General features: G+C 38.3%; 28 non-coding genes across 28 annotated transcripts; all 28 read right to left on the bottom strand.

Annotated features, from left to right (window-relative positions):
• Positions 1–20,104: 20,104 nt before the first annotated feature.
• Positions 20,105–20,176, bottom strand: TRNAC-GCA (transfer RNA cysteine (anticodon GCA)). The gene has a single exon. It is a non-coding gene; the product is annotated as a tRNA-Cys (tRNA).
• Positions 20,177–20,233: 57 nt separating this feature from the next.
• Positions 20,234–20,305, bottom strand: TRNAS-GCU (transfer RNA serine (anticodon GCU)). Its single transcript has one exon. It is a non-coding gene; the product is annotated as a tRNA-Ser (tRNA).
• Positions 20,306–20,493: 188 nt separating this feature from the next.
• On the bottom strand, positions 20,494–20,565 carry TRNAC-GCA (transfer RNA cysteine (anticodon GCA)). Its single transcript has one exon. It is a non-coding gene; the product is annotated as a tRNA-Cys (tRNA).
• Positions 20,566–21,245: 680 nt separating this feature from the next.
• Positions 21,246–21,317, bottom strand: TRNAC-ACA (transfer RNA cysteine (anticodon ACA)). The gene has a single exon. It is a non-coding gene; the product is annotated as a tRNA-Cys (tRNA).
• A 57-nt stretch (positions 21,318–21,374) lies between these two features.
• TRNAC-GCA (transfer RNA cysteine (anticodon GCA)) lies at positions 21,375–21,446 on the bottom strand. Its single transcript has one exon. It is a non-coding gene; the product is annotated as a tRNA-Cys (tRNA).
• Positions 21,447–21,504: 58 nt separating this feature from the next.
• On the bottom strand, positions 21,505–21,576 carry TRNAC-GCA (transfer RNA cysteine (anticodon GCA)). Its single transcript has one exon. It is a non-coding gene; the product is annotated as a tRNA-Cys (tRNA).
• Positions 21,577–21,633: 57 nt separating this feature from the next.
• Positions 21,634–21,705, bottom strand: TRNAC-GCA (transfer RNA cysteine (anticodon GCA)). Its single transcript has one exon. It is a non-coding gene; the product is annotated as a tRNA-Cys (tRNA).
• A 178-nt stretch (positions 21,706–21,883) lies between these two features.
• Positions 21,884–21,955, bottom strand: TRNAC-ACA (transfer RNA cysteine (anticodon ACA)). Its single transcript has one exon. It is a non-coding gene; the product is annotated as a tRNA-Cys (tRNA).
• A 57-nt stretch (positions 21,956–22,012) lies between these two features.
• On the bottom strand, positions 22,013–22,084 carry TRNAC-GCA (transfer RNA cysteine (anticodon GCA)). Its single transcript has one exon. It is a non-coding gene; the product is annotated as a tRNA-Cys (tRNA).
• A 58-nt stretch (positions 22,085–22,142) lies between these two features.
• On the bottom strand, positions 22,143–22,214 carry TRNAC-ACA (transfer RNA cysteine (anticodon ACA)). The gene has a single exon. It is a non-coding gene; the product is annotated as a tRNA-Cys (tRNA).
• Positions 22,215–22,271: 57 nt separating this feature from the next.
• On the bottom strand, positions 22,272–22,343 carry TRNAC-ACA (transfer RNA cysteine (anticodon ACA)). Its single transcript has one exon. It is a non-coding gene; the product is annotated as a tRNA-Cys (tRNA).
• Positions 22,344–22,642: 299 nt separating this feature from the next.
• TRNAC-ACA (transfer RNA cysteine (anticodon ACA)) lies at positions 22,643–22,714 on the bottom strand. Its single transcript has one exon. It is a non-coding gene; the product is annotated as a tRNA-Cys (tRNA).
• A 299-nt stretch (positions 22,715–23,013) lies between these two features.
• Positions 23,014–23,085, bottom strand: TRNAC-ACA (transfer RNA cysteine (anticodon ACA)). The gene has a single exon. It is a non-coding gene; the product is annotated as a tRNA-Cys (tRNA).
• Positions 23,086–23,272: 187 nt separating this feature from the next.
• Positions 23,273–23,344, bottom strand: TRNAC-GCA (transfer RNA cysteine (anticodon GCA)). Its single transcript has one exon. It is a non-coding gene; the product is annotated as a tRNA-Cys (tRNA).
• A 57-nt stretch (positions 23,345–23,401) lies between these two features.
• On the bottom strand, positions 23,402–23,473 carry TRNAC-ACA (transfer RNA cysteine (anticodon ACA)). The gene has a single exon. It is a non-coding gene; the product is annotated as a tRNA-Cys (tRNA).
• A 57-nt stretch (positions 23,474–23,530) lies between these two features.
• TRNAC-GCA (transfer RNA cysteine (anticodon GCA)) lies at positions 23,531–23,602 on the bottom strand. The gene has a single exon. It is a non-coding gene; the product is annotated as a tRNA-Cys (tRNA).
• A 58-nt stretch (positions 23,603–23,660) lies between these two features.
• On the bottom strand, positions 23,661–23,732 carry TRNAC-ACA (transfer RNA cysteine (anticodon ACA)). The gene has a single exon. It is a non-coding gene; the product is annotated as a tRNA-Cys (tRNA).
• A 57-nt stretch (positions 23,733–23,789) lies between these two features.
• TRNAC-ACA (transfer RNA cysteine (anticodon ACA)) lies at positions 23,790–23,861 on the bottom strand. Its single transcript has one exon. It is a non-coding gene; the product is annotated as a tRNA-Cys (tRNA).
• Positions 23,862–23,918: 57 nt separating this feature from the next.
• On the bottom strand, positions 23,919–23,990 carry TRNAC-GCA (transfer RNA cysteine (anticodon GCA)). Its single transcript has one exon. It is a non-coding gene; the product is annotated as a tRNA-Cys (tRNA).
• Positions 23,991–24,048: 58 nt separating this feature from the next.
• TRNAC-ACA (transfer RNA cysteine (anticodon ACA)) lies at positions 24,049–24,120 on the bottom strand. The gene has a single exon. It is a non-coding gene; the product is annotated as a tRNA-Cys (tRNA).
• Positions 24,121–24,177: 57 nt separating this feature from the next.
• Positions 24,178–24,249, bottom strand: TRNAC-GCA (transfer RNA cysteine (anticodon GCA)). The gene has a single exon. It is a non-coding gene; the product is annotated as a tRNA-Cys (tRNA).
• Positions 24,250–24,307: 58 nt separating this feature from the next.
• TRNAC-ACA (transfer RNA cysteine (anticodon ACA)) lies at positions 24,308–24,379 on the bottom strand. Its single transcript has one exon. It is a non-coding gene; the product is annotated as a tRNA-Cys (tRNA).
• A 54-nt stretch (positions 24,380–24,433) lies between these two features.
• Positions 24,434–24,508, bottom strand: TRNAC-ACA (transfer RNA cysteine (anticodon ACA)). Its single transcript has one exon. It is a non-coding gene; the product is annotated as a tRNA-Cys (tRNA).
• A 56-nt stretch (positions 24,509–24,564) lies between these two features.
• On the bottom strand, positions 24,565–24,636 carry TRNAC-GCA (transfer RNA cysteine (anticodon GCA)). The gene has a single exon. It is a non-coding gene; the product is annotated as a tRNA-Cys (tRNA).
• Positions 24,637–24,694: 58 nt separating this feature from the next.
• TRNAC-ACA (transfer RNA cysteine (anticodon ACA)) lies at positions 24,695–24,766 on the bottom strand. Its single transcript has one exon. It is a non-coding gene; the product is annotated as a tRNA-Cys (tRNA).
• Positions 24,767–24,823: 57 nt separating this feature from the next.
• TRNAC-ACA (transfer RNA cysteine (anticodon ACA)) lies at positions 24,824–24,895 on the bottom strand. The gene has a single exon. It is a non-coding gene; the product is annotated as a tRNA-Cys (tRNA).
• A 420-nt stretch (positions 24,896–25,315) lies between these two features.
• TRNAC-ACA (transfer RNA cysteine (anticodon ACA)) lies at positions 25,316–25,387 on the bottom strand. The gene has a single exon. It is a non-coding gene; the product is annotated as a tRNA-Cys (tRNA).
• Positions 25,388–25,441: 54 nt separating this feature from the next.
• On the bottom strand, positions 25,442–25,516 carry TRNAC-ACA (transfer RNA cysteine (anticodon ACA)). Its single transcript has one exon. It is a non-coding gene; the product is annotated as a tRNA-Cys (tRNA).
• Positions 25,517–25,553: the final 37 nt, after the last annotated feature.

Genomic DNA, 25,553 nt, shown 5'->3' with positions numbered 1-25,553 from the left:
CAGTGGTGTTTACGTAAGCGCAGTTAATTCAACACTTCCATATGAGGTATACAGGATTTCATTTTTTTTTAATTATATATTAATTTTATTTTGGCTATTCTTAGTGAGCATTCATATGTTAGAACGCAATTTCGGATTTTTGTGGTCTCTCAAGTCTCCAAAACTGTAAGTTTAACATTTTAGGGCAAATTATGGTAGGATTTTACTTTACTTAACTAACCCAACCAACACTTGATTCTGATTAATTAGACCACGGGGAGTTTGGAAAAAATAGTGAAAAAATTCTAAACCCGCCGCAAGTTGGTGAAAAATTTTTTTGAAAATTTGAAAAGTGCATGTACTTACCGCCATTAAGACCGCTACGCGCCCAAACGCATTCTGCCCTCGATCTTGAAAAACTACCCGGGGGGGGGGTTAAATATAATAACAAGGACTCGCGACGGAAATCAGGGAGCACACTCTGCGGAAAAATAGCTATGAAATTTTAAACACCCGCTGAAACATTTACAATTCTCATACCAGGATAGAAAAATATTTGAAGCAAGCTCCAATTTTAAAAATAAACAACGATATTTTGCTAAATTGCGTAGATTATTTCGGAAGTAAATAAAGATAAACAATAATATTTTGGAAAAGGCGTAACATTTTTGGGAAGTAAATGAAGATAAACCACAATATTTTGGAAAAAACGTAACATTATTTGGGAAATAAATGAAGATAAACAACAATATTTTGGAAAAGGCGTAACATTATTTGGGAAGTAAATGAAGATAACCCACAATATTTTGGAAAAGGCGTCATATTTTACAGCAATATTTTGGAAAAGCCTTCATATTTTACATCAATAATATTATAGAAAAGGCGTCCGATTTTAGAGCAATATATTGGAAAAGGCGTCAAATTTTACAGCAATATTTTGGAAAAGGCGTCATATTTTACAGCAATATTTTGGAAAAGGCGTCATATTTTACAGCAATATTTTGGAAAAGGCATCATATTTTACAGCAATATTTTGGAAAAGGCGTCATATTTTACAGCAATATTTTGGAAAAGGCGTCAAATTTTACAGCAATATTTTGGAAAAGGAGTTCTACTTTTCAGCAATATTTTGGAAAAGGAGTTCTACTTTACTGGAAAATTTTGGAAAATGCGTCATATTTTACAGCAAAATTTTGCAAAAGGCGTCTTATTCTTTTTGAAATATCTAAACACAAACAGCGATATTTTTGACGCCTTTTCCAAAAAATTGCTGTAAAATTTGACGCCTTTTCCAAAATACTGCTGTAAAATTTGACGCCTTTTCCAAAATATTGCTGTAAAATTTGACGCCTTTTCCAAAATATTGCTGTAAAATATGACGCCTTTTCCAAAATATTGCTGTATAATTTGACGCCTTTTCCAAAATATTGCTGTATAATTTGACACCTTTTCCAAAATATTGTTGTAAAATTTGACGCTTTTTCCAAAATATTGCTGTAAAATATGATGCCTTTTCCAAAATATTTCTGTTAAATTTGCCGCGTTTTCAAAATATTGCTGTAAAATATGACGCCTTTTCCAAAATATTGCTGTAAAATATGACGCCTTTTCCAAATTATTGCTGTAAAATATGACGCCTTTTCCAAAATATTGCTGTAAAATATGACGCCTTTTCCAAAATATTGCTGTAAAATATGACGCCTTTTACAAATATTACCATTTACTTCCAAATAATTCGCGCAATTTTCCATAATTTTGCCTTTGCGTTCATTTGATTCCCAAATTATTTGAAGCCTGCTCCAAAAACTTAATGATTACTTCATTTACAACCCAAATAGAATGCAACCTTTTCTGAAATATTTCTCAACTAAAGCCGGCCTTTTCCAAAGTTTTGATGATTACTTCATTTACAACTCAAATATAATGCGCCCTATTCCTAATTTTTTCTCAATTAAAATCCACCTTTTCAAATATTATTATTTAGGGTTCGGTTTGGTTACTTATTAGCTAATTTACCACCTTTTCCAAAATTTAGGCCTAGTTAGTTAAAAACTAATTATTGCCTTTTTTCTCAAAATATTGTTTTACTTTTAAATACTTCCCAAAAGTTTTAACGCTTGTTTTAGAAACTAAAATATCGCTAATGTAATTTTCGCCATTTCTCGCCTATATTCTCCTTTTCCTTATTTTTGGCATTTCTAAATTTTTCTTTACGCAATATTTTGGAATTTTACACAGATTACGTTTCGATCCCAGTACCAAAAATGAATGGTTTTGTTTAATTCAGTAGGTCTTAAAAATTCCATAGCTATACTTCCGTCGCGAGTCCTTGAAGTTCTTATAGTTGCCCTCCCCCCGGCATATTATCAAAGATTGAGTGCACAGTGCGTTTAGTCTATAGCGGTAAGTACATGCAATTTTAAAATTTTCAAAAAATTTTTCGACCAACTTGCGGCGGGTTTAGAATTTTTTAACTATTTTTTTCGAACTCCCCGTGGCCTAATTAGTCAGAATCAAGTGTTGGTTGAGTTAGTTAAGTAAAGTAAAATCCTACCGCGCACACGGTAAATACAGCATAAAAAGCCTAGTTTTAACCCGGTTAGGCTATGTTTCTAGCATAAAATTGAGCAGACTATACACAGGATTCCAAAACAAATGAGAGCTGGAAATCAGCCTTTTTAATAATCTTTAAAGAGTATCTAAAATAGGGTAATGGCAGCCCTCTGCCTTCGACTGTATTAAGCTCTATGGGGAAATAACATGGGGTGCCATTAGTCTATACAACTTAAGCCTTGGCCGTAAAGAACGTCGAAAAGCTTACTTTAAATGATATAAAAACTTCTATTAACTGTAATTATTTACCTGAATACTTTTCTAGGCGAAAATTCGACTTGATAACGACGTATTTCTTATTAAGGGTGCTACAGTTAATTAGAAAATACATATAAAGGTGCTCAAGCTCGGATGAAATACCAAAGTAATTTGTTAGCGTCCACTGCTAAGAAATTAGGAAAATCAGCAAGAAAGCCAACATTTGCAATATGTCAGCGTAACTTGTTAGCACCCACAAACCTAGGCCCTTCTAGTTGTCAACGAGAACGAAATGTAAAATTAGGTTTAAGCGTGCTATAAGGTTAGGCTGACTTCTGACCCAAAAGTATTTTTTTGACGTACTATCTTAATTAGTTTAATTACAAAAATTAGAATTCATTAATTAAAAATCGAAACAGGTAAGTTTCCCATTTAATAAATGCTTGTTAATTTAGAAGTATTCCGAAAACTAACTTCGCTATACTTTTTCCGTGTGGCCTATGACAATTTCCTCAAAAAAACGAAATTTTTTTAATGCTTTTTCTATGGGACGCTAACCCTAAAAACTGTGAATTTTCCTTTAACATTACGGAAGGGTGTCATGTCATATCTACAAGGGCCTACCGGCCCTAAAGAATTATCGCTTATCACGAGCGAGGCGTGTCGTAGAAAATGCATTTGGCATATTAGCTGCTCGGTTTCGTATATTTCATACCAGCATAAATTTGAAACTTAATAATATAAATGGCTCCATAACTTCCTCGTGAGACACAATTCAACAACCTGGAAGCAAGGATAAGGAAGATACAATGGAAAGGACAGTATCATTAGGTTTGCGGACCACAGATTGCAATCTCACTGATCTCCAGTCAGGTCGTTACAGAGCCATTGCAAATGATGCCAAGCAGACTAGGGAACAGTTTGTATCGTATGTATATAATGAGGGCAGTGTTCCTTGGCAGAATGCAATATGCAACATAAATGATTAATATTTAAAACTGTAACACATTACGATATTGAAATGTACTTGTAGAGTGTAAATATGCTTATCCACTAGGTCAATAAATGATGAAACAGAATTGTGTACTTTATCTTACATTTGCAAAAAATTCCTCTATGTTTGATATAGGTGGTCGTGCCATTTCCTGGTCGTCCAGAAACGAAAATAAGGAGTAGTACCACAGCGAGGGTACATACACATCTTCTGTGCCCGTTCTAGACCTCTGTGAATCGAACACCCTTTTCTTTTCTTTCCGGTATGAACTTCGCAAAGAACTTAGTCTTTTGACAACAGTTTCTCGGTCAACATTTGCATCTACCTTTATTTATATTCAAGTATATTAGTGCTCAATGCTTCACACCAAATAAATAATGTGGCGCCAGACGCCCATTAAGCTGCTAACAAACCCTATTACCTCCTTTAACTTAGGCACCACTGTCCTATATGCACTATTTTTCTTATTTCGGTCCGAATAATCCTTGGATTTAATTTTCCAAAGGCATGGTAATGATTTGTACAGTTCTATGAACTTGGTTATGAATTGTTTCGAATAAGTACGTATATCCGACATCGGTAAGCAGTGTCGCTACCCTTGGCAAGAGTAAGTCCTCACTCCTCAGTCCTCAAGTTCCACACGGCAGACGACATTAAAAGCAGACGACTCTGGAGTATCACGTGGCGGATCATCCCTGATCGTCTGCTACAAATCCGTCATCTTGGAGCAATATTATAGGAGTTGTAGCTGTTGTCTAACCTTCGTTTCATAACCCATCCAGTATTACACCGGTAATATTATGCCATGCACCATCCTAGTGGCACATGGATAATTACTATGCTTATTTCCGGTACTGCTGTATCGAGGGGGTGCACCGTACAAACGTACACCATTAACCGTGCAGGCCGAGTTTGCACAAATAACTTGTTTGCTAGCGCGCCGTTTACTCAAGCCGCACTTAACGGTTTGCGCGAGCATCCGTCTTCCCGTTCATACGCTACACTCTAAGAAAAAAGCGTTCAATGGGTATTCAAACTTGAACGCAATTGTTCATTCTTGAACAGTTTGGAAATATTAGACGTTCAATCGTGAAAGGTGTGCTGGATTATCCACGATGACATTGAAGGTGTTCAATCTTGTCAGTTTGCCTAATACGTTATGAGGTTTATTTAAAAAAGCTTCATTAAAAATAAAATAATATCCGATAATATCTCAACAATTTACTGTAACATGCTTATTTATCCTAAATTATATATAAATTGGTCTTTACAAACATCATTTTACAATAATATCAAATTAAATATCCCGGATTATTGCCTATTTCACCTTTCCCTTATATATACATAAAACTTGAAATCGTTTGAGAGTTTAATTCTTTGCTTTGCCATTACTATCGGAGAAAAATGGCCATGTTCACATTCGTTAAGTGCAGTCCTCGGAGGCTATTTATCACTTTTCGTAAACCGCCAAAGGTGCGGGAGTTCCATCTAATCGAATTTCAACATTTTGATGCCAGTCAAATTCGAATTCGGTCCATTAGAAAGGAAACAAATATCGGAGGTTCGCTAAACTATTCAAAACTGCCACCTTAATTATGCCTATTTGTCACTAGAGCCATTCAAAACTGCCATTGTAAGCTTTCCAAATTGTCATTTCTACCATTGAAAATTGACACATTATGTGTGCCAAATTGTCAACTATACTGTTCAATTTTGCATCTTTAAGAAGAAATCTACCACACACAGTGTTCAACAATGAGCATGAAAGTGCTCAACCTAGCACACTTTTTTGGTGTTCAATTTTGGTACCTGTAATTACTGTTCAAAATGGAACGCAAAAGTGTGCTCCCAGTGTGTTGAGGCTTTGCACAATTATTTGTTCAGATTGGAACAAATATTTCTTAGAGTGTAGGCTTTTCCGATACAAACCGGTTTGCACAAGTAAGTGCGCGTTAAAGCACGAGCGTGTGACAGGGCGAAGAGAGTCTCGACACCGAAGTCCTTCGAAATTCATGCTTCTTCCCTATCTCTGTCAAGCTACCACTTTTCTAAACAATTTCCATTATAGGTTGAACGCGTCGACCCGAATCATTGCTCACTCGATAACGCGCTGCAAGACACAAGCCTTATTGAGGTGGCTATGCCCAATCACAAGGATACAATCACGACACAGGCGCATTGTTTCATCATTTCTTTCTTTGTGTCTCTGTTTGTCGGAATGTCAGATACGGGCATTTTTGGCGTGAGTTTGAGTTCATCGATTAAAACTGTAAGGACATAAATAATATTTTCCTTCATTAAGGGAGGGTGTCGGATCTCATCATTAAGATAAACCCTGTAGAATTTGAAATTGAGTTAGGCCTAGATAAAAACATAGGAAAACTATGATGAGTTGCATGAATTTATTTTCATAGCAGGAGATACAGTATTTATTTCAAACGTTTTTGCAAAACTTCGAATTTAAAAACATAAATTTACATCATGCATGATGATTAGGCATACACTAATTGTATAAAAGGTTTAAAATCTAATAGAGGAAAATATAATAAATAATAACTCTGGAGCTGTAAGGCTGTTTTTTTTTATCCTAGCTCGACTCAATAAAGGAGCAAAAAATTATTCCTTATTTCACACCCTCCTAAATCTTGCCCTACCTTAGTTTTGGGGTTTTTAAGCAGAGTAATTTCCTATGGGATTTTAGGAATTTTAAATGATCAATTTCGTTTCGAAAAAATGTAACGTAGTTGATCAAAAACGTTTCGATTGTTTTTTACTTCTAACACGAAATGCGGTGTGAATGATGCTTCTTTCATTACCGTTTTATGTTTTCCACAACTTTTTGATCGCGGCTTAGCGTGGTTACGTATAAATAAGAAATAGATGGGGATAAAGGTTCACTACCTTTTAATATCATAAAACCTGGTGGGTGGTCCAATTAAAGAGAAATTAATTACATTGATAGCAATACAAACGGCACTGCCACGCGCCCCAAAGCCCTTTAGACACGTTTGAACGTGTTTACGTATTAATAAAAACAGCTCTGGAGAGAAAGGTTGGTGACAAGGCTAGAAAGAAATCATGTGTTACGGTATATGTAATTCTTTTTTGGTTAAAATGTCACTTAAAATGTGCGCTAATTAGAAAATATATGAAACCGTCAAGCTATATTCGAGTATACTTTACTCGGAAATGTTAGGATCAGGATTTTATGATATTTTATAGTAATATTTGTTCATTTTAACTAATTACCAGCTACCAAGTTGTGTAAAAACTGCCGTATTTCTTCTTTTTTGATACTAAAATGTACTATTGTTCTAACCCAGTAACCTGATAACCAATACACAAAACAGGAGTACACCTGGAACCGCATCATAGGGTTAGTTGAACCTTTTTTCGATGTAAACCATATCTCACTTAAAACTAGTTCTTTAGTATAACATAAGCATACATGGAGAGACCTCAAAATCATACAACATTACGGGAAGGGTGGGTGTAGAAAGAGCCTACTGAACCCATAGAATTACCATTAAATCATGCCATAAATGTACACACTATCCTAAAGATACACCTAATAATAACAATACAAAGCATACACCCTTACTATAGAACTTAGTCGCTGCTTAATTTTCAATAAACTACGTAAACCTAATCTAGTTCTTTAGTATGACATAAGCATACATGGAGAGACATCAAAATCATATACAGTATAACATTACAGGATGGTGTAGAAAGGGCCTACTGAACCTATAGAATTACCAATAAATCATATGCTAAATGTATACAATATCCTAAAGATACACCAAATAATAACATTATGGACACTGAATGTCGTCACCAACGATAAGTCACGCGATGTCATACCACTATACAAAAAAAATTCAAAATTTCCGCCATCACGTGACACGTTACGTTATCAAGTCCTCCCAACCCCCCACACCACTCAGGCACGATACACACTTGACAAATCATAAAAATCAACCAGATCCCTCGCCACCAATGGGACATGACAATGGTTATGCATAACAATGTTTATAGCTATGTTTAAAATTATTTTAGGAATTAAGTTTCTTAAACCGACTTAACTATAATTGGCGTAAAGTACTGACGATTTAAATAATTAATATCAATTATATTTATATTATTTCTTAAGATAAACTTCTTTCTTTGGAATGACACAAGTCAAAGTTTATATAGAACGAGTAATGAAGATTGCATCTGAATCGAAACACTACACGCATATCAAAGTTAATATAAAGCGAGGAGGATGAAAAGATCTCTTACAAAACGATAACATTTTCTTTTCGCAGAATATTAAATGGAAACACTTAAATATTTTTCGGCATTACGATTCTTTTAGTAGTTGTGTAGCTATAAAGCTCTGTTTCATCTCCATATTCCAAGAACATCTTTTGATATTAACATTTAAAATTTGGTGTTTACTTTTTAATTCATCTTTACTACATTTATATATAGTTTAAACGTAACTTTTAATTTCATTAAATAATAAGGATGTTAATACTTCATCTCTCCATAAGTGTTGAAACGATTGGGTCTATGAGATAAGATATCCGAGATTTTAACCAGAATTGACCTGTTTCGTGTCCTCTTATAGTAGGTCTTAACGGTTCAGAGTGAGCCGAAAGTTAAATACACATTTAAGTGATAGATATTAGGTCCACATTAGAATTATTGAGGATACGCAGGAAATTATTAAACGCTTTAAACTTTAAAAATGACCTTGGCAATATCTCGCCGATTAGAACTATGTATTTCCGGTTTGTCTCATTGGCTGGCGGACCTGTGTTAGGAAAGTAAATTCGTCTCGGCTCGGAGAGGTTTATTTTGATTTCCCAACTTGTTTACTGTATAGCATAATAATTCACCCCTATTTCTACATAGTTGGATCGTTGCGCGTGAAAGATCTGTGCTTTAAAATTGATAAATTCGTCTATTTATACAACAATTAAATGGTGAACACTTTTGCTTTGATTTGAAAACTGGGAACGCGGTACCCTAGGCTGTAACAACAGAAACACACAGATACGGCCGAAACAGAGCCCCTCCGTGACATTTAGTGATTAGTTATTTTTGTAGAGCTAAATAAAAAGCGTTTTATTTATATACTAATTTTTAGAATACGATAAAAAAACAATAATCAAGGAGATGGAAGAACAATCGTTACTGATTTTGATCCTTGGCACTCTTGACTATGATTCGACCCCACCTATTGTCAAACCCAGATTAATAACACGATATCATAGGTTTATAAAATATTGTTTCATTAGTATGACACAACTTATACTTGTAAATGCTAGAGACCTAGTGAGAGCTAATTCGAGAACGACGCAAGGATTGAATACAATCGGCTTTGCAGTCTGCCTTCCTATTTAGTCTGTACTAAGCCTTTGACAGCGCCTCACCAGGCGTCGCTTTACCCTGAATCTATGACGTTTCAACTACGTCACTTCAAGACGAGCTCTCATTAACCACTGACAAAGTTATGGAAAATATATCATCTTACGATAATATTTATACCTGGAAATAATACTTAATGATATTTCTGTCCTAAAAAACAATGCGCATGTTGGGGTATTTGAAGATATCTTCGAAGGTGTTAATGTTGCGATCAATATACACCGTCAATTTTGTCGACAGGTTGGCTTTGAAGACTTCTATCAAAATGAAACAGCCGACTTAGTAGGTGGCTAAATTAACCTTCTTGGCCGTTTCGTACGTGTTTCCCGATAGACTGGAGGATTAGGGAAACAATCAGGCACTTTGCGAGGAGTACATGAAACTATGTACAGTGATAAATAACAGAAAACAAGAAGCTATATCTAGATTACTAGTGAGAAGGTATAAATTTGCCACATTTTTAGCTTTATCTCCAGTCCAAACAAAGGTCCGGAGTTATTCCCCGCCCTAGCATGTCATTTGTTCTTGAAATCTCACGTCAACGCGATGGAAATGACGAAAATTACGTATTTTCCGTCAAAGGAGAGGCGAACTAGCCCGACCTCCTTTTTCGTCCCATCCGTTTATTTTGAAAGGGGGACTTTAGACTATGGCGCGCGAATATTAAGGCATTAAACCTTCTCCCTAGTGAACTAGATATCGCTTCTTGCAGAAGAGAATAGCCCCCTCAAATAAATATTAAATAAATATTACATATATATATATATATAATATACCCTTATTTATCATTGTGTAAGGTTCCACTCTCTCTTCAAAAAGTGTATGATTTTGAATAAATTTGGTATTTGTTTTCTAGCCTACAAGTTGTCGGAGACTTCGACAAGGAAACGATGTACTCTCGGGCGGCCAGAGCTGTGCTAATTAGCTGACTACTAATTGAATTAGAATTAGCAATTAGGTAAATATTTATGAACTAATTAATTAGCCAATTAGCAATTAGACATAGAAAATTATTAAATTCAATTAGAAATTAGCCACTTATTTATCAAACTAATTAATTAGAATTACTAATTTCTAGTTAATTACTTGTCTAATTAGGAAAAAAAAAGAAACCATAAGTAAAAGTTTAAAAGTGCCCATGGATTTAGTGCTTTGGTAATGCAAAGTTTAATGTTTTAATGCCATTGAAAAACGGTTACGGAAGCCGTGAATTATTCACTAAAAATGAGACAAGCCTCGAGCCTTCTGTCATGTTAAAATCCTATGAAAAACATTAACATGTACAAAAATGGGCCAGGCCTCGCTCGTGCCCTCTCCGCCGTAAAACGTTCTGAGATCCCATGTAGAGCCAAGTCTGCCTTTTGTTCTCATTCAATCGCCAATTGAACAATTTTGTTATAAATTAAGTCCTTTTCCTAATTAATAACCAATATTCTTTGACTCTATCATTATTATACATCTTTGTTCGTATCAAAAATATCGTGACTTTGCAGGCGCGTACATACGGTTATGCATAACTCACCTTTCAAACTTGTACATATCCCTCGACCATAAACGATTTAGTGAATATCCCTTCGATTATTTTAAAACCGGCAACGATTTAGTGAATATCCCCTCGACTTCCTTTTAATATTATTTACTTGCGATTGCCAAGTCACGATATTTTTGATACGAACAAAGATGTATAATAATGATAGAGTCAAAGAATATTGGTTATTAATTAGGAAAAGGACTTAATTTATAACATAATTGTTCAATTGGCGATTGAATGATAACAAAAGGCAGACTTGGCTCTACATGGGATCTCAGAACGTTTTACGGCGGAGAGGGCACGAGCGAGGCTTGGCCCATTTTTGTACAAGTTAATGTTTTTCATAGGATCTCACTTCTTTTTGTAGACCCTCTCGTTATACTTCGGTAGTTATATTAAAACAAGACTCTCTCGTGGTTCTTCGTTTGCCAAATAATCACTAACGTTTGTCCATATTTACGCTGAATTACCCCTTTCGACCCGCAGAGAATATGCAATAACGATTGTACGCGATATCCTAATATAAGAATGTAGCATCAGTTACGACACATTTCTTTTAAACTACTACTCCTATTAGCTTTAATATATATTTAACTTTCGGTTAACTTTGGACCATTACGTCCTTTCATCAAGAACACACACTATTTCTGTTGAAAAGACGGCGCCGCCATCTAGTTTTAAAATAAAAAACTAAAGAACAATTTTATAAAAATTTCGGGATGTTTTAATTTTTCTGTGCTTTATAAAATAAATGAAAACTAAATCATGAATTTTAAGTTTCTATCTCCCTTAGAAGTACCTTTGAATTTTGATGATCGGTGAGTGAGTGGCAAAATAAGGTAAATTTCACCTGCGATATTTCGAAAAGTATATAGGGTAGGAACTTGAAATTTGGAAACTATAGCTAGAATTGACAGTCCTCGCGGCAAGCAAAATTTTAGACTTTTACTTGTACCCATCACGAAGTTACAGTGGGCTAAAAGTGCCACGAGTTGCTTCGAGAAAAGGATGTCAGTGCTCGACTTGTCTGCCGTGCTCCCAGATTTGTCTCATTTCTCCATTTTCTTGCCACAGTTCCTATAATGGACTCTGAGTAGTAAATCCATGGGCACTGCTATAAATTCGAGTAGGAAAAACAGTCGAAATTTCGAAATGGGACAGTTATGATCTACGAAATTTTCTACTCATGTTTTGAGGAGCTGAAATATTTAAGAGTAGCACTAAGGTTTCCTCATCGATATAATAAAGCCGTTTTCATATTCAAATCAATCGAGGGTTAATTCCTCGATTTTAAGTTTTTACTAAATTAAAAGATTAATTGAAAATCCAATTGGCTAATTAGTTAATTCTAAATATAATTAAATTTTAATTAAATAATTACCTTTCCTATTCATACTAATTAATTAAAATTACTTCTCAATTAGCACTAAGGTAATTAAAATTCAATTACCATTTTCAATTAGTAAATGTTGCTAATTAATTAGAAATTCAATTAGCTAACTAATTAATTAGCACAGCTCTGCAGTCTCGGCACGAATCGCTTGGCAATCGTCAAGAAATTGAACGAGAAGAGAAAGAGAATGATCATCGTCCACGCCTTCGATAGACAGTGGTTATGGGTTAAAAAGTTTCCTAAAGATGAAACATGTACGCACCTTCGGCAGAAAGACTTCAATGATTCCACTCAGTGATATTTGGTATTCGGGTTTTTGAAAATAGGACAACATGTTAAGTTCGTGGAACTGAAACGGGTAGCTAAAAGTCCGGTTAAGCGTTTCAAAATAAGTTAAATACCCAGAGAAAACATATATCGTAGCAGAATAAACATCTCCTTCCTAAAACAGGATACGAAAGAAATTCAATTGTTTTCTTCCATTCGCAGCTCCACCAGCACGATTAAGACCGTTCTAGTTCAAATTTAAGACTTACTGTTTTATACACGTTATCGCTGGCAATGTACGTTACGTTAATGCTGCCAAAAATATTCAACACTTAAACTAAACGCCAGTAAGCCGTTAACTTATTCAAAATTTACCTGTCTCTCGGATATCCAACGAATTCATCAATGAGCCTATCTCCTTCATGGTATTCTCTCAGGTCCATAGTTCTCTTCATAAATTCATACAGTCATACTTGTTCTAAAATGAGACTATTTATTTCGGAACCCATATTGCCAGGAAAGCAGGAAAGGTAATGAGGTCGTCACGAGTTGTCCATATCGATGCACGCATACAGCTAACGAAATATTTTATCACCAGGCCTAATTGCTACAATTTATATTATAATAGACTGGGTTTCGAAGGGTCTAAACTCAACTCGAGTTTATATTTTACAGTCTCCGAGAAATAACGTTCCAATATCCCCGAAACCTTTGTCTGTCACCGTATCGAGTTATAGAAAATCAATCCGCGCCAGTCAACCAAAAGTCCTTGGACGCGGGCTCTCTTCTAATCAAAGGAACTGTAATAAAGGCATCTGCAGGTTGGTAAAAAATATTTGAAATACGCCAGAGGCACGTGACCGAGGAGAGTCGTGGTTTAAAGAAGCTTAGTTTTTTTTTCAAAAACAACCACTTCATGGAATTACCGCTGCAATCTCGCGAAAAACAAGGACTAGATGTCTAGTTCCACTCCATGAGGAGTTTTTGTACCTTGGCATCACGTGATGTCTGTGACGTACTTCAAATAATATTTACCCACCCGCCGATGCCTTCTTCGCAGTCCCTTTAAGACAAACTCTCTGTCCTACTATGCCTGCTATTTTTCCACGGTGCGTCTCAACCTGTTGTTCGAACCATTTAGTACAACATTAAAAAACGGGTTTCTTTTTAAAAACAACAGATGCTTGGAGGCTTAGGAAAAAGCATTACAGAAACATGGCACCTCATTAATCTGAGATGGCACCTAACATAATCTATCTGGCTTTGTCTAATTTGCATCAAGGCATATGCAATATTCACTGTGGCCACCACAAATCTCAAGGACTCGTTCATGGTGAGCTCCGAGGTTCCTTGACTGGCACAGACGTATCGAATGAGGAATCACGGTCGAACTTTGCGCTATTTGGAAAGCAAAATACGCAAAGACACTGAATTTTGGATCAGGAAAAATCAAGATTGCTGCAAAACGAGAAATGTTGTTATAACTTTGATGTAATCTACGTTTTTGTCAGACTTTTTAAGAAATCAATGCCTTCTACCACGATTTATACATTATGGAGCCATATTTTGTATTGCAAATGTAGATTTGGTTCGATTCAGAATTGAGTGGGATACATCGTAACGGGTGAAGGTAGTGAAAAACTAACAGAATGGAATCGTATAGTTACATTTCATTCGACAATATTCTGCTTGTTTATATTCTGCCTCGTGTACTGCGGCCTTAGCTTATGATCGGGCGGTGGCGTCTGGTATTGCGAGGCATCCCACCCATTTACTATAATATTCTATTATAACAATAATACAGTCAGAAGTGGATCATCAGCTCCCTATAATTACTGGACGTAGGTTATGCTTTAGTAAACAGCGTTTTCTTTCAAAACATCCAAGCCCGCCATCTATAGCTCAGTTTTACAAGTATAGTTTGCCCGTTAACCCGGATCTGGAGTTACGTTAACCTACGGAAGTTCCGGTTTATAGTAATGGCTGTCAGACCGCCTTCAGTGTCGTGATTAGTGTGAAGCTTGAAATCGCGATATAGTTTTTATTTAGTATGGCTTATGTTTCTTTGCTAATTAGGAAAAACGCTTAGGATCAATGTAACTAAATACAGTCGTCGCACGCCCAAATGAAACACACATCTGAACACGATTTATGTGATACTAAAAGCACTTAACCGTAAACGACTAAAACGTTTTGTAAAACTGAAAAATATTGACCAGCATCTTTCGCAAAAGGAAAACGTTAAAGTAATGAAAAAAGGGAAACAAATTTCTAACTAGTAATAAATCGGTCCAACTATCCCCGCTAAAACCTTTAAATCGTTGGAAACTAAGTGCTGTATCAGGAATGCCTTAAAAATTTCCTAGCATGATGAAGGCTATTTTGATCCTTTGAATTCATAATAGTTTCCTTTTCAACTCAAGCGTTTAAAAATTGCACGAAATACCTATAGACCACCAGTTTTTTTAAATCGGACAAATAAAGTGGATTTCTATTATTATATCAACCCAACACTACGTATGGTACAACTTGTTTCCTTCCGCGCTCACTCTCTCAAACCTTTCCTCATTGGGTACCACTTCTGTTTGCTTGCCCCGCTTTTTAAAAATTTCTTTCGCACCAAAGTCAGTCCTTTGGTTTAGTTCGCTTATACCCTTTTCCCTTCAGTGCTGGGAAACAATGCTGATGCACAGCGATGTTATACGTCCAGTACTTCTAGGGTGCTGTGATATGATCCATTTATGATACAGTATACCGGTTTCCACCCTCTGATACCACTACTTACGGGCCGAAATAATCAACTCCAATTCGTTGAAACGGTGCGTACAGCAGTGGAATTGATTTGAGGACTCCCCTCGGTTTTTTTAGACTGCCTATTTGGCTTTGAGAGTCGGCGCTGGAAAATACATATTTAGATACTCGGGCCCAAAGAATCTTCTCATAAATTCCTCCCAAGTTCATTTTAAACCCAAATGGCCCGCTATAAGATAATCTTAGCTTGAAAACAGTATAAATTTGGGCCGAAGTAGCGAAATGCTTTTTCTCCACTTTTACGCGTTGACACTTAACGAGTTGCTCGTAAATCTCGATTATCCTTCTTTTGCTATTTCTGTCTTTTCATCAAACTAGTTACCTTGTTCAAATGTCTTTAGACAACCGGTACGCGACAATTTGGTCTCGCCGATTTGGTCTTGGGACAAATGGGTTCCGATACAAATTGGTCTAGGGACACAATGTTCTCAGGACAATTGGGTCTCGAGACAATTGGGTCTTGGGGAAAAGGATCTCGAGACAATTGGGTCTTGGGGGAAAAAGGGTATCGAGACAATTGGGTCTTGTAGCAAATGGGTCTCGGGACACTTTGGTTTTGGGTAAATGGGTCTCGGGACACTTTGTTCTCGAGACAAATTGGTCCCGAAACAATTGGGTCTCTGGGCACGAAAGTGTCAATTAAAAAATATCATCACTTCAGTATTTTTAAACCAGCCAAATTTAACCAAACCATACCTTACCTAACCAAACCTAACCTAGCCCAACCCATTCAAAACAAACCTAAACTAACCAAACCTAACCTAACCCAACCAAATCTTGTTTGGAGGTAAGAAGATTATTCTAGGAGAGCGGAAGCTCTCTTTGATAAGACTTCATACTGCCTCTAATGTATAAGGAAGGTTATTTGATTGGCTCTAACTTTCTTTGTGTTCTTTAAACTGTTTTGAAAAATTTCCACAGAACTAAAATCCGGGTCCTGAATATGTGGTTAAAATTTCAAAGAGATTCATCTAATAGTTTATTTTATAAAAAATAAAGTTGCTAAGGGTGGTTTTCATTTACATAAAATTAATCAGCCTTTTTGGCAAAAAACTGGAAAATTCCCATAGAAATAACATGGGATTTTTTTAAAAATAAGGCCAAATTGTGGTACGTATACTACAAAAACTATACATTTCTTAGGATTGAAAATGCTTTTGAATGAACGTATGATCTTTATATTAGGCCCTTTTCTACTTTTTATTCACAAAAATTAAGCTTAAGTATGTTGTGTTTAAATTTTTCAAAAATACCTCGATTTGCGATTTTTTCAATGATACACGGTTTTATTAGAAATTGACAACACATTCGAAACTCGCCTTTATTAGCGTTTAGTGGTTGAATATAAGATTTGGTGTGATTCTATTTCAAGTTTAATGGATGAAATGCTCTATTGAAGTTAAAATATTATGAATAGTTAGCGAGTCCATAAGCTCGTTTCAAATCTAATTTATTTAAGAAAAAGCTTTGCCCAAGTCTATGAATCTCTGAATTCTGTTAGTGCAAAAGTCTATGACTAATTAAGCTAGATTAACGATTACAGGTAATTAAGCTAGATTAGCGATTACACCTAATTTAGCTAGATTAGCGATAGCAGCTAATTAAGCTAGATTAGCGATAACAGCAAATTAAGCTAGTTTAGCGATTACAGCTAGTTAAGCGAGATTAGCGATTACAGCGAATTAGGCCAGATAAGCGATTACAGCTAATTAAGCCAGATTAGCGATTACAGCTAATTAAGCTAGATAAGCGATTACAGCTAATTAAGCTAGATTAGCGATTACAGCTAATTAAGCTAGTTTAGCTATTACAGCTAATTAAGGTAGATTACCGAACACTGGTAATTAAGCTTGATTACCGAACACAGGTAATTAAGCTATATTACCCATCGGTGCACAACTCTACACGTGTCGGTGCACAACTCTACACGTGTCGGTGCACAACTCTACACGTGTCGGTTCACAACTCTACACGTGTCGGTGCACAACTCTACCCGTGTCGGTGCACAACTCTACACGTGTCGGTGCACATTTCTACACGTGTCGGTGCACAACTCTACACGTGTCGGTGCACAATTATATGACATGTGTCGGTGCACAATTATATGATATGAGTTGGTGCACAACTATATGACATGAGTTGATGCATAACTATATGACATGAGTTGGTGCACAACTCTATGACATGAGGTTTTGCACAACTCTATGACATGCGTTGGTGCACAACTCTATGACATGCGTTGGTGCAAACTCTATGACATGCGTTGGTGCACAACTCTATGACATGTGTTTGTGCACAACTCTATGACATGTGTTGGTGCACAACTCTATGACATGTGTGTGTACAACTATGGCATGTGTTGGTGCACATGTCTTCGGTATTTCTTAAGTTAAAGGAATCTGTAAACAGGTCTGCGGAATCTTTTTGGGCACAGGTCTAAAAAATATTTTTGTGCACAGGTCTAAAAATTGGTTTGCCCAAGCCTTAAAAACAAAACGATAAGAGTTTTTCCAGTTGTCTGAAGCGCGGATATTATTTTATTTCTATTGAATTATAAAGCCAATCCATATTTTACTACTCTTTAGAATTTAATTCCATCACCTGATTTTACTGGTAATGGATTAGTTTCCTATAAATTAATTGAAATAAAAAATTACTTATCTCAGATTTTTCAACAACAATTCCATTTTCCTTAAACATTTTATCATGCATTTATTATTTTGAGGGATATCGTGTAAATTTAATCAAATGACTCTTTCTTTTTTAATTTCCGAGAATTATCCTTTCAAAAGGTTTCAAACACATCAAGTTTTCATAATGTTGTCAACTAAATAGCAACTCAACCAACACTTCTAAAATCTTCCCCACAAGTACTGATATACACAGTTCAATAATTGTGACTGTGCTTAAAGAGGAAACGAACCCCTTTATCAAATATAAGAAAGGTGATAACAGCCCCCTTTTGTATTCGAAAAGACCGCATATAATACATTATTAATGAGAGTATTATTTGAAAATTAAAGTACGTTCTTCATTGAAAAGAAAAAATTTCATGATAAAATGTTTGAGAAAATCACTAGAAAATATTGTATGCATTTGTCTTAAGAGATAAGTCCTTAAGGTTCTTAAGAATATCATTAGAAATTAATGTATGTAATTGACTTCGGAAATTCCCTTCAATTCTTGCGGGTATTCCTTTTAGCTCCCTTGGATACTCCCTTCAACTCCCTCGGATATTCCCTTCAACTCTCTGGTATATTCCCTTCAACTCCCTCAGTTATTCCCTTCAACTCCCTCAGTTATTCCCTTCAACTCCCTCGGTTATTCCCTTCAACTCCCTCGGTTATTCCCTTCAACTCCCTCGGTTATTCCCTTCAACTCCCTCGGTTATTCCCTTCAACTCCCTCGGTTATTCCCTTCAACTCCCTCGGTTATTCCCATCAACTCCCTCGGATATTCCCTTCAACTCCCTCGCATATTCCCTTCAACTCCCTCGGTTATTCCCTTCAACTCCCTCGGTTATTCCCTTCAACTCCCTCCGATATTCCCTTCAACTCCCTCGGATATTCCCTTCATCTCCCTCGGATATTCCCTTCAACTCCCTCGGTTATTCCCTTCAACTCCCTCGGTTATTCCCATCAACTCCCTCGGTTATTCCCTTCAACTCCCTCGGTTATTCCCTTCAACTCCCTCGGTTATTCCCTTCAACTCCCTCGGTTATTCCCTTCAATTCCCTCGGATATTCCCTTCAACTCCCTCGGTTATTCCCTTCAACTCCCTCGGATATTACCCCCAACTTCCTCGGATATTCCAATCAACTAATTTACCCGCTCGGAATTTAACTTTAACCCCAGGATTTTGAATACCATATTCATTTAAATAACCACTCCAACTTCCAAAACTCCCAACAGGAGCAACGTACTACAGAATTAAGTGCAATTCTATTCAGTAAACTATCTAAACGAATTAACGATAAATTAAACTAGTGGTACTATGAAGTAAATGCCTTCCCAATTTTTTATTAACTACTTTCCATTAGTTGCCCTCTAACACTGGTTTAACAACCAACAAAATGGCTTTTTCTTCAAAATAAATACATTTTCTCATTTTACAATTTAGTGGGATTAAGGAAATATTGGAGGTGTCTTTGAACCAAAGACCTCTCGACGTGAAGTCGAATGCGAGCTATCCCTCCTTGTTCCCAGCCATAATGTCGATTTATCTAAAATAAACGGAATGATCCGTGTTGTATCAGGGGGAACTCGGGTTTGAACCAAGGACCTCCGGATCTGCAGTCCAATGCTCTACCACTGAGATATTCCCCCTTCTTCAAGGCCGTAATGTCGATTTAACTAAAATAATGGGAATGATCCGTGCTGTTACAGGGGGAACTCGGGTTTGAATCAAGGACCTCTCGATCTGCAGTCGAATGCTCTACCACTGAGCTATTCCCCCTTGTTTATAACTATTATGTCGATTTAACTAAAATAAACGGAATGATCCGTGCTGTTACAGGGGGATTTCGGGTTTGAACCAAGGACCTCGAGATCAGCAGTCGAATGCTCTACCACTGAGCTATCCCCCCTTGTTTATAACTGTTATGTCGATTTAACTAAAATAAACGGAATGATCCGTGCTCTTACAGGGGGATTTCGGGTTTGAACCAAGGACCTCTCGATCTGCAGTCGAATGCTCTACCTTTGAGCTATCCCCCCTTGTTTATAACTGTTATGTCGATTTAACTAAAATAAACGGAATGATCCGTGCTGTTACAGGGGGAACTCGGGTTTGAACCAAGGACCTCTCGATCTGCAGTCGAATGCTCTACCTTTGAGCTATCCCCCCTTGTTTATAACTGTTATGTCGATTTAACTAAAATAAACGGAATGATCCGTGCTGTTACAGGGGGAACTCGGGTTTGAACCAAGGACCTCTCGATCTGCAGTCGAATGCTCTACCACTGAGCTATCCCCCTTGTTCATAGCCGTAATGTCGATTAAACTAAAATAAACGGAATGATCCGTGCTGTTACAGGGGGAACTCGGGTTTGAACCAAGGACCTCTCGATCAGCAGTCGAATGCTCTACCACTGAGCTATTCCCCCTTGTTTATAACTGTTATGTCGATTTAACTAAAATAAACGGAATGATCCGTGCTGTTACAGGTGGAACTCAGGCTTGAACCAAGGACCTCTCGATCTGCAGTCGAATGCTCTACCACTGAGCTATTCCCCCTTGTTTATAACTGTTATGTCGATTTAACTAAAATAAACGGAATGATCCGTGCTGTTACAGGGGGAACTCGGGTTTGAACCAAGGACCTCTCGAGCTGCAGTCGAATGCTCTACCACTGAGCTATTCCCCCTTGTTTGTAACTGTTATGTCAATTTAACTAAAATAAACGGAATGATCCGTGCTGTTACAGGGGGAACTAGGGTTTGAACCAAGGACCTCTCGATCTGCAGTCGAATGCTCTACCACTGAGCTGTTCCCCTTGTTCATAACCGTTATGTCGATTTAACTAAAATAAACGGAATGATCCGTGCTGTTACAGGGAGAACGCGGGTTTGAACCAAGGACCTCTCGATCTGCAGTCGAATGCTCTACCACAGAGCTATTCCCCCTTGTTCATATCCGTAATGTCGATTTAACTAAAATAAACGGAATGATCCGTGCTGTTACAGGGGGAACTCGGGTTTAAACCAAGAACCTCTCGATCTGCAGTCGAATGCGAGCTATCCCTCCTTGTTCCTAGCCGTAATGTCGATTTAACTAAAATAAACGGAATGATCCGTGCTGTTACAGGGGGAACTCGGGTTTGAACCAAAGATCTCTCGATCTGCAGTCGAATGCGAGCTATCCCTCCTTGTTCCTAGCCGTAATGTCGATTTAACTAAAATAAACGGAATGATCCGTGCTGTTACAGGGGGAACTCGGGTTTGAACCAAAGATCTCTCGATCTGCAGTCGAATGCGAGCTATCCCTCCTTGTTCCTAGCCGTAATGTCGATTTAACTAAAATAATTGGAATGATCCGTGCTGTTACAGGGGGAACTCGGGTTTGAACCATGGACCTCTCGATTTGTAGTCGAATGCTCTACCACTGAGCTAACCCCCTTGTTCATAGCCGTAATGTCGATTTAACTAAAATAAACGGAATAATCCGTGCTGTTACAGGGGGAACTCGGGTTTGAACCAAGGACCTCTCGATCTGCAGTCGAATGCTCTACCTCTGAGCTATTCCCCCTTGTTCCAGGCCGTAATGTCGATTTAACTAAAATAAACGGAATGATCCGTGCTGTTACAGGGGGAACTCGGGTTTGAACCAAGGACCTCTCGATCTGCAGTCGAATGCTCTACCACTGAGCTATCCCCCTTGTTCATAACCGTAATTTCGATTTAACTAAAATAAACGGAATGATCCGTGCTGTTACAGGGGGAACTCGGGTTTGAACCAAGGACCTCTCGATCTGCAGTCGAATGCTCTACCACTGAGCTATCCCCCTTGTTCATAGCCGTAATGTCGATTTAAATAAAATAAACGGAATGATCCGTGCTGTTACAGGGGGAACTCGGGTTTGAACCAAAGATCTCTCGATCTGGAGTCGAATGCGAGCTATCCCTCCTTGTTCCTAGCCGTAATGTCGATTTAACTAAAATAATTGGAATGATCCGTGCTGTTACAGGGGGAACTCGGGTTTGAACCAAGGACCTCTCGATTTGTAGTCGAATGCTCTACCACTGAGCTATCCCCCTTATTCATAGCCGTAATGTCGATTTAAATAAAATAAACGGAATGATCCGTGCTGCTACAGGGGGAACTCGGGTTTGAACCAAGGACCTCTCGATCTGCAGTCGAATGCTCTACCACTGAGCTATTCCCCCTTGTTCAAGGCCGTAATGTCGATTTAACTAAAATAATTGGAATGATCCGTGCTGTTACAGGGGGAACTCGGGTTTGAACCATGGACCTCTCGATTTGTAGTCGAATGCTCTACCACTGAGCTAACCCCCTTGTTCATAGCCGTAATGTCGATTTAACTAAAATAATTGGAATGATCCGTGCTGTTACAGGGGGAACTCGGGTTTGAACCAAAGACCTCTCGATTTGTAGTCGAATGCTCTACCACTGAGCTATCCCCCTTGTTCATAGCCGTAATGTCGATTTAAATAAAATAAACGGAATGATCCGTGCTGTTACAGGGGGAACTCGGGTTTGAACCAAGGACCTTTCGATGTGCAGCCGAATGCGAGTTATCCCTCCTTGTTCCTAGCCGTAATGTCGATTTAACTAAAATAAACGGAATGATCCGTGCTGTTACAGGGGGAACTCGGGTTTGAACCAAAGATCTCTCGATCTGCAGTCGAATGCGAGCTATCCCTCCTTGTTCCTAGCCGTAATGTCGATTTAACTAAAATAATTGGAATGATCCGTGCTGTTACAGGGGGAACTCGGGTTTGAACCAAGGACCTCTCGATTTGTAGTTGAATGCTCTACCACTGAGCTATCCCCCTTGTTCATAGCCGTAATGTCGATTTAAATAAAATAAACGGAATGATCCGTGCTGTTACAGGGGGAACTCGGGTTTGAACCAAGGACCTTTCGATCTGCAGTCGAATGCGAGCTATCCCTCCTTGTTCATAACCGTAATTTCGATTTAACTAAAATAAACGGAATGATCCGTGCTGTTACAGGGGGAACTCGGGTTTGAACCAAAGATCTCTCGATCTGGAGTCGAATGCGAGCTATCCCTCCTTGTTCCTAGCCGTAATGTCGATTTAACTAAAATAATTGGAATGATCCGTGCTGTTACAGGGGGAACTCGGGTTTGAACCAAGGACCTCTCGATTTGTAGTCGAATGCTCTACCACTGAGCTATCCCCCTTATTCATAGCCGTAATGTCGATTTAAATAAAATAAACGGAATGATCCGTGCTGCTACAGGGGGAACTCGGGTTTGAACCAAGGACCTCTCGATCTGCAGTCGAATTCTCTACCTCTGAGCTATTCCCCCTTGTTCCAGGCCGTAATGTCGATTTAACTAAAATAAACGGAATGATCCGTGCTGTTACAGGGGGAACTCGGGTTTGAACCAAGGACCTCTCGATCTGCAGTCGAATGCTCTACCACTGAGCTATCCCCCTTGTTCCTAGCCGTAATGTCGATTTAACTAAAATAATTGGAATGATCCGTGCTGTTACAGGGGGAACTCGGGTTTGAACCAAGGACCTCTCGATTTGTAGTCGAATGCTCTACCACTGAGCTATCCCCCTTATTCATAGCCGTAATGTCGATTTAAATAAAATAAACGGAATGATCCGTGCTGCTACAGGGGGAACTCGGGTTTGAACCTAGGACCTCTCGATCTGCAGTCGAATGCTCTACCACTGAGCTATTCCCCCTTGTTCAAGGCCGTAATGTCGATTTAACTAAAATAATTGGAATGATCCGTGCTGTTACAGGGGGAACTCGGGTTTGAACCATGGACCTCTCGATTTGTAGTCGAATGCTCTACCACTGAGCTAACCCCCTTGTTCATAGCCGTAATGTCGATTTAACTAAAATAATTGGAATGATCCGTGCTGTTACAGGGGGAACTCGGGTTTGAACCAAGGACCTCTCGATTTGTAGTCGAATGCTCTACCACTGAGCTATCCCCCTTATTCATAGCCGTAATGTCGATTTAAATAAAATAAACGGAATGATCCGTGCTGCTACAGGGGGAACTCGGGTTTGAACCAAGGACCTCTCGATCTGCAGTCGAATGCTCTACCACTGAGCTATTCCCCCTTGTTCAAGGCCGTAATGTCGATTTAACTAAAATAATTGGAATGATCCGTGCTGTTACAGGGGGAACTCGGGTTTGAACCATGGACCTCTCGATTTGTAGTCGAATGCTCTACCACTGAGCTATCCCCCTTATTCATAGCCGTAATGTCGATTTAAATAAAATAAACGGAATGATCCGTGCTGCTACAGGGGGAACTCGGGTTTGAACCAAGGACCTCTCGATCTGCAGTCGAATGCTCTACCACTGAGCTATTCCCCCTTGTTCAAGGCCGTAATGTCGATTTAACTAAAATAATTGGAATGATCCGTGCTGTTACAGGGGGAACTCGGGTTTGAACCATGGACCTCTCGATTTGTAGTCGAATGCTCTACCACTGAGCTAACCCCCTTGTTCATAGCCGTAATGTCGATTTAACTAAAATAATTGGAATGATCCGTGCTGTTACAGGGGGAACTCGGGTTTGAACCAAGGACCTCTCGATTTGTAGTCGAATGCTCTACCACTGAGCTATCCCCTTATTCATAGCCGTAATGTCGATTTAAATAAAATAAACGGAATGATCCGTGCTGCTACAGGGGGAACTCGGGTTTGAACCAAGGACCTCTCGATCTGCAGTCGAATGCTCTACCACTGAGCTATTCCCCCTTGTTCAAGGCCGTAATGTCGATTTAACTAAAATAATTGGAATGATCCGTGCTGTTACAGGGGGAACTCGGGTTTGAACCATGGACCTCTCGATTTGTAGTCGAATGCTCTACCACTGAGCTAACCCCCTTGTTCATAGCCGTAATGTCGATTTAACTAAAATAATTGGAATGATCCGTGCTGTTACAGGGGGAACTCGGGTTTGAACCAAGGACCTCTCGATTTGTAGACGAATGCTCTACCACTGAGCTATCCCCCTTGTTCATAGCCGTAATGTCGATTTAAATAAAATAAACGGAATGATCCGTGCTGTTACAGGGGGAACTCGGGTTTGAACCAAGGACCTTTCGATCTGCAGCCGAATGCGAGTTATCCCTCCTTGTTCCTAGCCGTAATGTCGATTTAACTAAAATAAACGGAATGATCCGTGCTGTTACAGGGGGAACTCGGGTTTGAACCAAAGATCTCTCGATCTGCAGTCGAATGCGAGCTATCCCTCCTTGTTCCTAGCCGTAATGTCGATTTAACTAAAATAAACGGAATGATCCGTGCTGTTACAGGGGGAACTCGGATTTGAACCAAAGATCTCTCGATCTGCAGTCGAATGCGAGCTATCCCTCCTTGTTCCTAGCCGTAATGTCGATTTAACTAAAATAATTGGAATGATCCGTGCTGTTACAGGGGGAACTCGGGTTTGAACCATGGACCTCTCGATTTGTAGTCGAATGCTCTACCACTGAGCTAACCCCCTTGTTCATAGCCGTAATGTCGATTTAACTAAAATAATTGGAATGATCCGTGCTGTTACAGGGGGAACTCGGGTTTGAACCAAGGACCTCTCGATTTGTAGTCGAATGCTCTACCACTGAGCTATCCCCTTATTCATAGCCGTAATGTCGATTTAAATAAAATAAACG

This window comes from Phalangium opilio, unplaced genomic scaffold (assembly GCF_054372755.1).
Source record: "Phalangium opilio isolate 3A_F unplaced genomic scaffold, DU_Popi_V2 ptg000078l_1, whole genome shotgun sequence".
NCBI classification, from domain to species: Eukaryota; Metazoa; Arthropoda; class Arachnida; order Opiliones; family Phalangiidae; genus Phalangium; species Phalangium opilio.
This window is presented reverse-complemented; position numbering and strand designations above follow the sequence as displayed.